The sequence below is a fragment of the Cupressus sempervirens genome, chromosome 6 (assembly GCF_028749045.1).
Source record: "Cupressus sempervirens isolate cs-2001-9-10 chromosome 6, ASM2874904v1, whole genome shotgun sequence".
Lineage (NCBI taxonomy): Eukaryota > Viridiplantae > Streptophyta > Pinopsida > Cupressales > Cupressaceae > Cupressus > Cupressus sempervirens.
In genome coordinates, this window is record NC_143123.1 from 391,629,135 (window position 1) to 391,642,492 (window position 13,358).

A 13,358-nucleotide genomic window follows, 5' to 3' on the forward strand; every position below is an offset into this window, starting at 1 on the left:
CTAAGGACAACCAATACATGCATTCGTATACAAAGGAGGATGCCACTCCACAACATAAAAAGGGGAAAAAGAGAATCAAAGTGGAGAAAAAAGGGGAAAAGGATAATAATGAACCTAAACATGGCTTTGAGATTTCGTCTAATAGAGACTACAATGAGAAGACAGAGGGCATGGACATAGAGGGAGACAACGCTGATGGGGAGGAGGATAATCTCAGAGAGGAGGAATGTAAGGGGAGGATGGGTGGAAAGAGAAACATCACTATTAAGATGCTTGCCAATAGAGATGAGAATTTTGAGGACAAGCCTAACAGGAGTTCAAAAAGTGGGAGAGATATGGACTTTAAGGAGGATAGGTAGGAGGAGGGGAAGGATAGCGATGAGGAAGATGAGAAGCAGGGGAGTGGGGAAAAGAATGAGTAGGAATTTGAGGAATTTGGGTCCAACTAGTACACTTGTATGATTTTGGGCAAAGACAGGAAAGTGGTTTGGAGAAATTTTGATAATATTTCTGTAAAGATGGGGCTCAAGAGAGAGATGATCAAAACTCTGGTTACGGAGACTAAGGAGGGCAAAATTCAAATGGAGGAGTTGATAGACCTTGCCCTTGTTATTTTAAGTGGCATCACAAAGGAAAAGCCTCATATGGATGTGCTTAATAATGCTAAAAATAGTGCTATTGATAGTTACCAAACCACTAAATGGACTTTCCATGAAATCCAGGAACTCAAACACAGAGTGGGTAGACTAGAAATAGATAATCACAGCATGCAGAATAGGAAAACAAAGGAGGAAAAGGAAATGGATACCAGAGTGGAGGAAGTAAAGAGTAGAGTTTAGACTATGGAGGGCACTCTACATAGAATTGTTGAGCAAAGCGATAACATTCTAAAAGAATCAAATGACAACATAAAGGTGCTCATAAAAAAACTTGAAGAACATAGGGCCAGTAAGGAAGATGATCAATCTCCCAACAGTGGGAAGGATAAGACTTTGGAGGATAGTTCGAGAAAGAGAACCAAATCCAGCACAAAGAATAAGGACATGCAGAAACCTAAGAAATATCTTTCAGACCTAAAAGAGGTAGCTGGAAGAATGACTAAGCTAGAGACTCGGGCTACTGAAATCCGCAGAGAAATTCCATGAGCCCTTCTCCTGGCTTTTTGGGCTTGTCCTGGAATTTTTGCTCTGCTTCCCTATTTTTTAATGTTTTTTCTTTCTTTTTTTGTGGGAGGTTGTTGTTTCTGTCAGTGGCTTTTATGTTGATAATACTTTAAGCATTGTATCTTTATTTTTCTTTTACTATTGTAGGGTTTCAAGGCCCCATTAAAACCTATTTTCCTTAACCAAAAACAATGTTTCAAGGGAAAAATTAGTCATCAAGGGTGAAATTTGTCCCTAAAAATGATGTCCAATGCTAATTATGATTTTGCAATTTCAAAGAAAGGCAAAAAGGGTACTTTGATCTGCAACCTACAATAAAAATAAATTTTTTTTGTTAGGCCATGACTGTTTAGGGGTTTGGGGCAGAGCCCTTGAGTAAAATTTTTTGGGCCCTATTTTATCAAGATTTTGGGCTGACATTTAATTATTAATTATAACCCTAAAGCAGTAAAAATACTTGTATAAAAGGGCTTAGGGTTAGGGATTGTTTCAGTGCGGGTGATGTGAAAATTGGTTTTTGCAGCAGTATTGAGATGTAAGGGATTATGGATAGTAATCAGGTTGTAGTTACTAGATCGTAATAATATTGGACTTGTTGTTTGGTGGACGTAGCCCAGGGACTGGGTGAACCATGTTAAATCTTGGTGTCTTGTGTTCTTTTCTATGTGATCTATTATTTTCTAATATTGTTTATATTTGCATGTAATTACTATTTGTCTGTGGTGAAATCATAATAGGGGGGGTTTCCTTGGTCAAACATCAGTTTAGGAATTAACCTTGAATTAAAATACCATGAGTATAAAGTAAATGTACAAATTCACCTTACAAAACTAGCTCTTTTGAATTGAATGCAACGTGTTAGACTTCACCAAAGGATTTGGACCATGAAGATGAAGATCAATGAATATAAAATATGTAAAAATGATCTTGAATGGATTGAAGAAGATCTTGAAGATAAACTCCTTCAATAGCTTGAATGATTGAATCCTTGATCTTCAATGGAGGAGTGCTTGAATGAATATTGGACGACTTGAACTTGAATGCAACAACACTTGAGAACTTGAACTTGTGGATACAATTTCTTGTTATGATCGTGGATGCTTGGATATGAGAAATGGATAAAATGGAAGGGTTTATATAGAGCTCAGAATCAACTAAATCTTGCAGGTTGACAATCCTAGAAGTTAGTACCCAAACATCCCAAAACACAAGACCCAAAATAGGGCTCCATCAGGGGCAAACTTTTCCTCTGATTGGCTCATCACGGTGAATTGCCCCTTGATTGGTCAAAAGTGAACTTTTCCCCTAATTATTAGGTGCACAAACCCCTAGGGTTTTACCCCAATTCCACCTAAGAGAAATGATAGAAAAGGGAAGAAGAGATGAAAGAGAGGAGAAGATTGGTGATCTTACATTAAATCAGTACTAAAACTTCATTAACTTGGGGTGCTTCCAATCTAAGGTAGTACATATATACTATTTATTTTAAATGTTGTAAACTTGGGTTTATGGTCCTTGTAAAATCAAATTTTCCTTAATAAAAAAATTTAAAAAGGTGTTGGAGATAAATTCTAGAGTTATGGTTTACACTTATTTTGTCATCAATTTGTAATCAGTTATCTATTTATTTGGATACAATCATTAAAAAATTATTACTATACGTTTTATCATATTTTTCAACATTTGCTATTATGGCCAAGTTGGTTTGATTAAAGAAAGGGATGTCTTTCTTGAACCATTTAATGTAATTCTTTCCACAATGAGAGTATGTTATTTTTCTTGTACTTTCAAATTCAAGATCATATCAAGTCCATCTTTATTAGATATGGACAAGTACATGAGATTTGGAAGTTAGAGATGGAGGATCACTTGAAAGAGAGAGAATGAGAAGGGAAAGGATAAGCAAGAGGAGGAGGAAAAGAAGGAGGAGGAGGAGGAGGAGGAGGAGGAGAAAAAGAGAAGGGGTGAGTATAAGAAGGCTTGAAGAAGGAGGAGGATGAAAATAAGGAGGAGGAGGAGGAGGAGGAGAAAGGAGAAGAAGAAAGATAAAGAGGAGGAGGAGGAGGAGGAGTAAGAAGAAATATAAGGAAGATAAAGAAGGAGGAAGAAGAAGGAAGAAGAGGGGAGGGAGGAAGAAGAAGATGAGGAGGAGGAAGAGGAAGAGAAGAGGAAGAGGACAGGGACAAGGACAAGGATGAGGAGGAGGAGGAGGAGGAGGTGGAGTAAGAAGAAATATAAGGAAGGTAAAGGAGGAACAAGAAGGAAGAAGAGGGGAAGGAGGAAGAAGAAGAAGAAGAAGAGGAAGAGGAAGAGAAGAGGAAGAGGAAAAGGACAAGGACAAGGATGAGGAAGAGGAGGAAGAGGAGGAGGAGGAGGAGGAGGAGGAGGAGGAAGAAGATGTTAGAGTAATTAGATATTTCCTAATTAACTCTAGTTTTCTTAAGCTAAACTTTAGTCATCTAATAATTAATTCTTTTATCAATTATTATAATGCAACCTAGGTTAGACCTTTTTAGGGTTTCGATCTCCTTTATAAGGACAGTCTCTCTTTGTAATTATTGACTCATTCACTTTTGATAATATGATGAAGGGCCACACCACCCTACCAATTCATAACCAAGAATGCAACACTATGGTGACAAAGAGAGATAAAATGCTTCCCAAGCAATTTTATTATACTTGAAAATCCTTACAATATTCTCCAAATGAGAGAATTCCAAATTCTTACAATATGAGAGAGCTTCCAACTAGCTTGTACACCAAGAGCTTCTACAAGAAATTACACTTGAAGACTTCTACTTCTCAAACTTGATTACAAATGATAATAAGTCTTTCTTAAATAGGCACTTCCAACCCAAGACATTACAAACACAACCAATGTGGGATAAAAGGTAAATACAACTACCTTAAAACAAATATTAAATTCCCACCCAAATACAACTAAGCACCACCATGTGGCCCAATTAGAAAATTACATTTCTTGGCAGCCATGGGCAAACTCACAATTAAATTTTTGAAAAACAAAGCTATTTTTCATAACCATGTCTTCTCACCATTCAAAGTATATTACATTAAGAATTAGACCTGATTCCTAGACTAATTCTTTTCTTTAATGTGTGATATTCTAATGTGTGTTATTTAAAGATGAGCATCATAGTTATCTCTAATATAAAATCTATTTTCCCATTTTCTATGATGATTACATAGCTACTTGAAGGAGACAGAGCCTTCATTGAACACATCTTCCAACAGCCCCACATTGCCACCTCAGGTGGGAATCCTAAAACAAGTTCTAAGCAGCACAAGTTTTTTAATTGGATTGCTGGATATATTTGGCATGTCAGAGGTGCGCATGGATGCACATCCTTCAAATTATGATGCACCTCATGGAAGCAGTAATGGAGACTGTAGCCATTGGTGTTTGCTAGGAGTTGTTGATATATGGAATGAACTTTTGTATTCTTTTCTAGGTTAAGGGAACCACTACAGTTGGACTTTCATGGTAAAAAATGAAAGTTTGTTGTGATTTGGTCATTTGACTGCTTTTTAGTTGACAAAATATAAATTATTATTATAGCAACTAAAGTCAACTAAAAATATCAATTTTTTATTTTAAAAAAGTAAGATTTTTGTAAAAGTTTTTTTAGTACTCAATATCATTTAGGTGTCTATGACATGAATTTTGTCATTGAATCAAGTATCTTTTGACAGTATGCACAAATTGTCATGGAAAAATATCATGTTCTAATAAATTTTCTAGGGTAAACTAATTAGTGTACTTCTTCTATTGGTCTTATTTTGTAAATTATCTCATAGCATTGTCATAATATTCTAATAAATATAATAGATAGATTTACTTACATTATGAGGGTTAATCCTACAATGATAAAAATTGGAGGTATTTTGTTATGATTATAGTGTAAGTCGTCTGTGGTAATTAAATATGGTGTAAATTTTTATTATAATATATGCATAATTTGTTATAGAAATTATCATTTGACATTGACACAATATTATAATAAATATAATGGATAAACTTAATTACTTAATTCATTTGGATGCAAAGTTGTGAAAGTAAGTTGAAATGCATTAATTGTTTCAAATTGAAATATTTAAGTAGAGATGCTACTATGGATCAAAAACATTTATGATAGAAAAGTCTTTTGGTGGCATTGTTATGTGGCAATAGGATTTATTTATACTTAGGTTTCTTGTATAATCTAAGTTTGATCTATACACAATCCTTTCTAAGATTATGTTTCTTTAGAAAGATACTTTCCAAATATTATTCTTAAAGAAAATATATTAAAACTCAAAAGTCATTCTACCATCACTTATCTACTATTTTTTAATCAAATGTCTATTCCTAATGAACTAATAAGAAAATTACCCAAAATTTATACTCACATAGTTTATAAAATAATTGTATATGTTTAGACTTTTAAAATTAAAATAATATGAAAGTCTAATGAAGTTATATGATGATTTTCCTAGTTCAATATAAGTTTTATTGGGATAAAGGTGTCTCAATAGTTGAGAGTCCTAGTTGGATATGTGAAGATTTCCATGCCATCTTCACTTTTCAACAAATTAAATGTTAGCATTAGCAACTACACATTCATAGGAGCACGGGTGGGAGTAGGAGAAGAAGTTGCATTTTGAAATCTAGGGTCAAATGTAGTTACATGGGAGTTTTAAGGGAGGCATCTAAGGATGGAAAAGGAGACTGTGATGTAGACAAAGAGGATGGAAACGAGATTGATAGCCAAGTTTGGTCTAGCCATAGATTTTTGGTCTGTTGCAGAGTTTTTCAACCATTTTCTATTATTAAATGCTTGTGATCATGGGGAGATAAGGTATTGGTGTTTGAAAGCATTTTCTTGAGTTGTGCATTCCTTTTTGGACTTTTTGTAATAGTTGGTCACTACTGTTGAAAACTTTGAGGTTGGTAAAGTTTCATTCTAGATGGAGTTGTCTAGTCTTTTGCGGCTTGCGATAATGTTCATTAGCTACAACAAAAGGGGGTTCCAAGCTCCATGACTTTGTGGTGGCTTGTAGCCACCACGGAAAGGGATTGTTCTTCTCATGTTCTAGCTAAAGCCACAATGGCTCCCCACTATACGTGGTGGAGTTTTTGTGGTCGTTTGGATCTATTTGAGGAACTATGGTTTCTTAGTGCCTTGGCTTTTCCCCTCTTTGTTTGAACATTTATAGCCTCTCTCCTCTTGGTTAGATGGTTTGTGTTTGTAGGCTTCAAAGTTTCATGTTTGAGGTTAGAGACTTGTGTGTAGGTTTTGATTTGTCTCTCTCTTATAGGTAGGATCCTTAGTGGCGTAGACTCACAATTACTGTCATTTTCTATTATTCCCCCTTTATGGGTTTGGTGGGTTTTTCTTTGTGTTGATCTTTTTCTAGTTCTAAGCATCTAGTCTCCCTATTTTATTTGATGAGAAGATGTTTCCTTTTGTGGTAGCTCCCTTTGTGTGGCGATCACTATGTTTTTTCAAGGGGCTATTGTGCCTAAAGGTTAGGAAAATGCTACAAGTTTTAAAGAGCCCAATTTGCCCTTCTGTGGTTTTTGGTAAAGGGTTTGGTTTGGGGCTTGATATGCCCAGCTACTTGAAGCTTGGTGCTTTCATATTTCCGTGTTCTTGTGTGGTCTCATTTTTCTGCTTCTTGGTGATCTTTCTACTATACTCCTATAGAGGTGGAGTGTCCCCTTATTGAGGTCGAGATTTTTAGTCTTAGTGTGACTAGTTTTTCCAATGGAGTGGGAGGAGAGCCAATAGAGTGCTACTTGTCACTTGAGCAGTTTAAAAAAAAAAAAAATTATAAAAAGCTTTCAAAAGTGAACTTCGGTGACATTTGTCCTAACATTCTTAAAATGACTATAAGATCTTATTTTACAAAAACTGATGTCCACTTTGAAAAATCATGTTTGAAAGCTACTATTTATATAGAAACTATGGAAAACTATAACTTCTTAGATTAAAAAAGATACATAATAAAAAAACTTATATATTTAATAAAGTTTGCCTCATGTTAATTTACTGTGATTTTGTGATTTAAATGACATACACATATATGTAATCTTTTAACTCCTCCTAACCATGACTTAAGTTGTCTAGTGAATAAGGTTTATAGTCCTCTTTGTTTTGCAATTTACTGGAAGTTAGTTTGTCTAAACAAGATATGATGATGATGCATAATCAAAAGTTGTGGGGCAATCGCCCCATGGGCTGGGATAAAGTGCAACCCAACATTAATTAGTTTTTATTTTAATTTTAACTGATGAATACTTGTCATTTTCAATATTTCCTTGTCATGATACAATTAATTTATCTCAAATGCATATTGGACTACACATGACAACATCTAACTCCTTTATGGAACATCAATATACAATTAAATTATCATATTGGCAGTGAAATGAGAACAGGATACATCAAAAGGGTGTCGACTATGCTCTAGACAAGATGCACCAAAAGTCTTGTTTTTCCTTCAAATCTCCGAAAACACAGTATTTGTTTTCTCAATTTTTTTGTAAAGATCATGAAGAACAAATGTGAATTGTTTTAATAAAATCCATTGTATTTTGGTCAAAGATGCATTTTATCTTGGAGATAGCAGATCCCATCAAAAGGGTGGTGTGTTATTGTAGGGAAAAGCGCGAGATATATTTTGGTGGGAGAGTGATGAAAGGCCCACGCATGATCTGTATTGCGTCGCGGGCATGTTCCATTTTGAGCCAATTGAATTGGCCTTTTACAAAACACACCCTGCAGATATTTCCTCTCACACCTTTTGCAAACGGAAACTTCTTGAAGATATAACATCAAATATTATACAACATAGCAGCTACACGTTACTGTACAACGGTTGTCGCCACAGAGTATCGAGGATATTGTTTATTTTATATAATAATTAAAAAACTTGTGTGTAGTTTGGGTGTTGACAACTTCACCGTGAAAGACTGTTATGGTTTCTCATTATAGCAGCTTGCAAATTCAAATTGGAGATGATAGATCTTTAAACAAATTAAAATTGCAGGCATCCGTGGCGCAATGGTAGCGCGTCTGACTCCAGATCAGAAAGTTGCGTGTTTGATTCACGTCGGGTTCAATCCCGATTGCTTTTAATGTAGTGGTATTCACCGCCGTAAGTTGTAGGTCTGAGAAATACTTCGTATAATTCTAACGCTTATATAAACTTTTTCACGTGGGGTCAGTTTTGGGGGAAAGTACTTGAGCAATAACTGCCATTTGCCGAAAAAGAAGTCTCCAACTGTACTTGTGGATGATCCAGATCTGTATGAGCCCTTTATGTCATCATCTCTCTCGTTTTAAAAGATAACAATCATGGGCTTTCATTTATGTTGGTAAACAGATTTGTCACCGTAGAATAATGCCCAATAGACTGTGTGGCAAACCGTTCACAACAGTTGGATAGGCCCTTGGTATGCGGCCTTCCTCTGCGTTTAGAGGGGCAGCGCCCTCGTATGATATAATTTTGAAGTTTTTCAAATAAAAGATGGAATCAAACTTTTAAAGATGAGAAAGCTCATGATGACGAATGCACCACACGACTTCAAAGCTTTCCCGAACTACTAACTTAAAGCCGCTAATAACAATGATCAAGATCTACGCTTAAAAACTATTACTAGCACAACGCTGATTCATAGATTCATAAACATCTACACCATACCGTGAGAATGCTCACTACAAAGAGAATCAACATCTGTAACGATTTAGATTCGAAAAGAGGGAACTCAAACTGCACATTCCATTATTTTCTTGCACCAAGAACTTAAGAGGAATTTCTGATTACAAAGACAAAATTTGTACATACTTTCCAAATATCGTCTTCTAATCAAAATTTCAGCATAGTGCTACCTTATTCTCCCACCCAAAAAGTCCTTTTACAAACAAAGCTCAAACGCACCCTTATATAGACATAGAGGTTAATAACTACCTCTTCGTGGTTAATAACCACCTCCAAAATACGTAATTTTGGAAGGTTAATTAACCTCAAGAAAATTAACCTCACATAACAATGACCATTGATTGAAATGTATAGCTTGGAACATGTCTTCAAATGGTCAAATCATTGACTTGTTGTGTTACTTGATAAGACTCTTCTTCATAATCATCACCTCCCCATGTCTATTGCTCTCTTTCTCCCTTTCTCTTATTTTACCACTTGAAGATCTGGATGATATGTTCAACCCTTCTCTCTCATCAAATGAATGGGACCTATAAAAAACCATCTGCCTGCCCCAATGCGCTGAGCCAGAATCAGAGGTTTTAAACTTTTTTTTTTCTTAAAGGAAGAGGCACCAGAGCTATGGAGTCCTTGGGCTATCAATTTGCAGGGTGCCTCCTACCCATGGAAGAGGAAGGCACTAAGGCCCTTGAGCTGCTTTCTCTATCCAAATATCTCCTACTACCAAAGGAGAAAGAGTCCTTTGAAATCGACTCCATATGACCACGGGCTCGGGTGCTAGTGGAAACAGGGCTTGTCTTTGAGGAGCAGCTAGAACTGTCTACTGCCAGACCTTGTGCATAGTCTAATCTCCCAAGATTATCTGATATTGTTGGTTTGTCATTTCCTCATAATTGTCACCATAAAATCATGTATTCACAGGTTAGTTTATCCCTTTGACCGATTCAATTACAGATCCTTCAATCATTTGGGGTGAATTTGGCCATTCTCTGTATCCATCGCAACATTAGATAACGACTGCTCTACCTTTTGGCTTCAAAACTAGAAAGCTTCCACATCGAGAACCATACTTAGCTGAGGTTGACTCGAATTATATTCTTGGGGTATCATTCAATATTCATCCGCTTTTCATTATTGGTGCATTCTCAAATTCATCGTCCTTGGGCTCCGTCTTATTCAATTTCACATTTAATTTCTCTTAAGACATTATGGAGTTCAATGTCTGATGCTGAACCATACTGCGAAAAGCCAAATAACATCTCTGCTCAACATTGATCTTAGGATTTCATCAGACATTCTTGCCATCATTGATAAACCTAACGCAAAGTTGGAATTCACAGGCCTTTGGAGGTCATCAAAATTTTGTCGAACCTCTGGCGCACCTCTTTCATATACCTTGGAATTCCTAGCTCGATGATTTTATCAATAAAGTGCATATGCTAGGATTGGGAAAATCCCATCATATGGAAGTGATTGGCCTTGCTCTGCACAAATGCATTGCAGCATCCTCTATTCATTACATTACAAGGCTCGATAACTTCATTCAAACAACCACATCGAACTTGGCTACATCACAAACATCACAGTCACTTCCTACAGTGATGTTCATACTTTCAATATCAGATAGATTCTTCAATCAAGATCTGCATGGGTTCTTGGGACTTTATGCATTTGTCTGGATTATTATCATAGCCAAATTTTACTTTCTGCATTTGTTTCTATATAGCATGGTTGTCTCAATAGGGTTCAAATATTGAGGCTTTTACAATATTTGAAACATCTTTCATCGACATCAGGTGGGTTCATCTTGCCATGAAGACATTTGACACTTCCTACCTTGAGGCCCAATGCCTTGATCATTAATTGAATCCTTCCTTAATATCTGCACAAGACTACCTTCGCACTTGACGGTGGAAACATTCATGTTTACTTGAAGCCCAATTTAGACGCTATTGGTAAACAGATTGAAAAATTTCACTCTCAACACCAAAATCTCTGAGCATTTCGAAATTATTTGTGAACACAATTGCTTTTCGGCTATCCTTTTCCATTTCCTCCACCTTAAGATCAACCAGGCACAATATCCATACTTGTCTTTTAGATGATCTTACTTCCAGTTCTTAACCTTAATTAGCTAAACAAAGAAGGTTAATGATTGTCTCAGAGAGGTTAAGAAAAACATGTTTTTGGACGTTATCATTAACCTTTTGAGAGGTTAATGGTTAAGAAAAATGTGTTTTTGGAGGTTATCATTAACCTTTTGAGAGGTTAATGGTTAGGAAAAACGTGTTTTTGGGTTTCTCCATTAACCTGCAATAACCTGAGGCTCAGAAGTCAAATTTTAAAAATTTCAAGTGCTGTGCAGACCTGGGAATGAGCCAATGACATGAAGATTTAGAAACTCACAAGAATTAAAAAATAACATGGCCATTTTAAAGCTTAAAATCAGGCGAGTTTCAAAAATTAATCATGGCTTACAAAATTGAAGCAAATTTTATAATTGGGCAACAGCTGGCTCTAACTGGGGACAAGGACTGACAAGGACGAAGCTCGAATCCAGAATGAATAAAATAGTGCCTTATCCATTGGGCTATAAAATAGAGTCATCTGAGGGACCAATTTGCAAAAGGGAGGAAACTAGCACCAAAAACTAGACAACTGAAAGAAAACTAGGCACAACAAAAACTCCTAACTAGACTATGTACAAGGCAGGTTTCCCTACCTCTAGTGACTCAAGGCATAATCATGCAAATCCATTCACAGGGTGGGGAAAATAAATACCATGGTGCACCAACATGTGACAATTCTTAAGCTTCCATGGGTTCGAACATAAGTGTGCTACTTGAATTGTAACTCTGAGATTTGTAGCATGCCCCACATCTCTTGATGAAAGAACATATCCAAAAAACTAGGCTTCATCAAAAATCTCAGACTTCAAAATCAATCTTGCTTCCTGTTGCATGTCATTGATAACTTCATTTTCAAAGAGTTTGAGTATAAGATTCTCAAGTTTTTGAATGCATTTCTGATCTTTTCCTATGCTTGGTGAACCCTCTTCTTTTTCCATTACCATGATCTTGGTTGAATCTTCTGTAAAATTATTCCAACTTAGATGCACATCTTTATTACATTGAATCTTCTCATGATCCATTTCTTCTTCCTTATCTTCCAAAAGATCATCTTGAATCCTCAGTTTCTCTTGAGTTACATTGATACCATCATCAACATGATTGGTCGTCACTTCAATTTCCCTTCCATTAATATCAAAATCCTCCTTCTGAAGATCCTTCTGGTGATTAAGACTAGAAGATATCAAACCTCGTATTGGATTTCCTTCATATGATCTATGATGCAAAGTAATCTGTGGAGTTGTAGCCATTGGACCTTGTCTTTGAACACCTATTTGAGAAGTATCAATACAAATGCCTTCGTCTAGAAACAAAGGATTAAAGTAAACACTTTCTCCACACAAAAAATTACCATCCAAAGCTTTTGAGCACAAACTTGGGATAAGAATATCATGAGAGTTTCCTTCATCAAGTTCTTCCATGCGATCACCTGCTAACTCATTACTCACTTGATCATCATTATTTTCTTCACAAAATCTCTTAGACATAGAATCTCCTATTTGATGAGAAGGCTCAAAAAGAGGATTTCTTTGTCCTTCAAATGATCCATAGGACTTTAATTCCACTCCCATTGGATTAGAGGAACCTGTCTTCATGTCCATATTGCTTTCATCTTCAATATGTTTGGTGATATATATCCCCTCTTGAATCATCATTTCTTCTCCAAGACATCTTTCATGAAGTGTGAAAGTTGGCATGCATGATAAAGAATTATGATTATGTGGTTCATCTTCTTCTCCTAGAAGCTGATTTTTAACTTTTTCATCAACCAATCATTTAATCACAATTTCATCAATATCATCAAATGTAAAGGTCTCCATTTCCTCAAGGAAAGATATTTGTTGAAGTTCATGACTGCTTTTACCTCTATCAATGGTAGTGATTTCAGATTGTCCCATAACATCTAAAGTGTGGATGTCATCAATAGATTCATCATCTTGAATGATCATTGAAGGATGATTGGGAAGATTTTCTCCACATAGGAAGTCATCATTTGAAGCATCCAGGCACCGAGTAGGAATAAAAGCAGTACAAAATTCACTTTGATCCACATTTTCTTCATCTTCAAAATTCACTTTTGATATTTCTTTTTCTTTCTCATTAGGATCGAGATGATTGAATAGTTTCTCTTGGGTTTGAAAATTTTCACAATGATGCCTTGATACATTACTAGACTCTTTTTCTTCTATAGGCACCATCTCTCGATCATCTCCTTGATTAAACATTGAACCTTTGTCTTCTTTCATGCAAGCAGATTTAGATGAATCCTTTCTAACATTTGGATCAGGTGATGTTCTTTTATCAAGAAAACAATTCTTGCATGGGTCTTCTTTCTCAAGTTCTT

General features: G+C 35.9%; 1 non-coding gene across 1 annotated transcript; it reads left to right on the plus strand.

The window, feature by feature from the left end:
• The first annotated feature begins 8,213 nt into the window (after positions 1-8,213).
• TRNAW-CCA (transfer RNA tryptophan (anticodon CCA)) lies at positions 8,214-8,285 on the plus strand. Its single transcript has one exon. It is a non-coding gene; the product is annotated as a tRNA-Trp (tRNA).
• Positions 8,286-13,358: the final 5,073 nt, after the last annotated feature.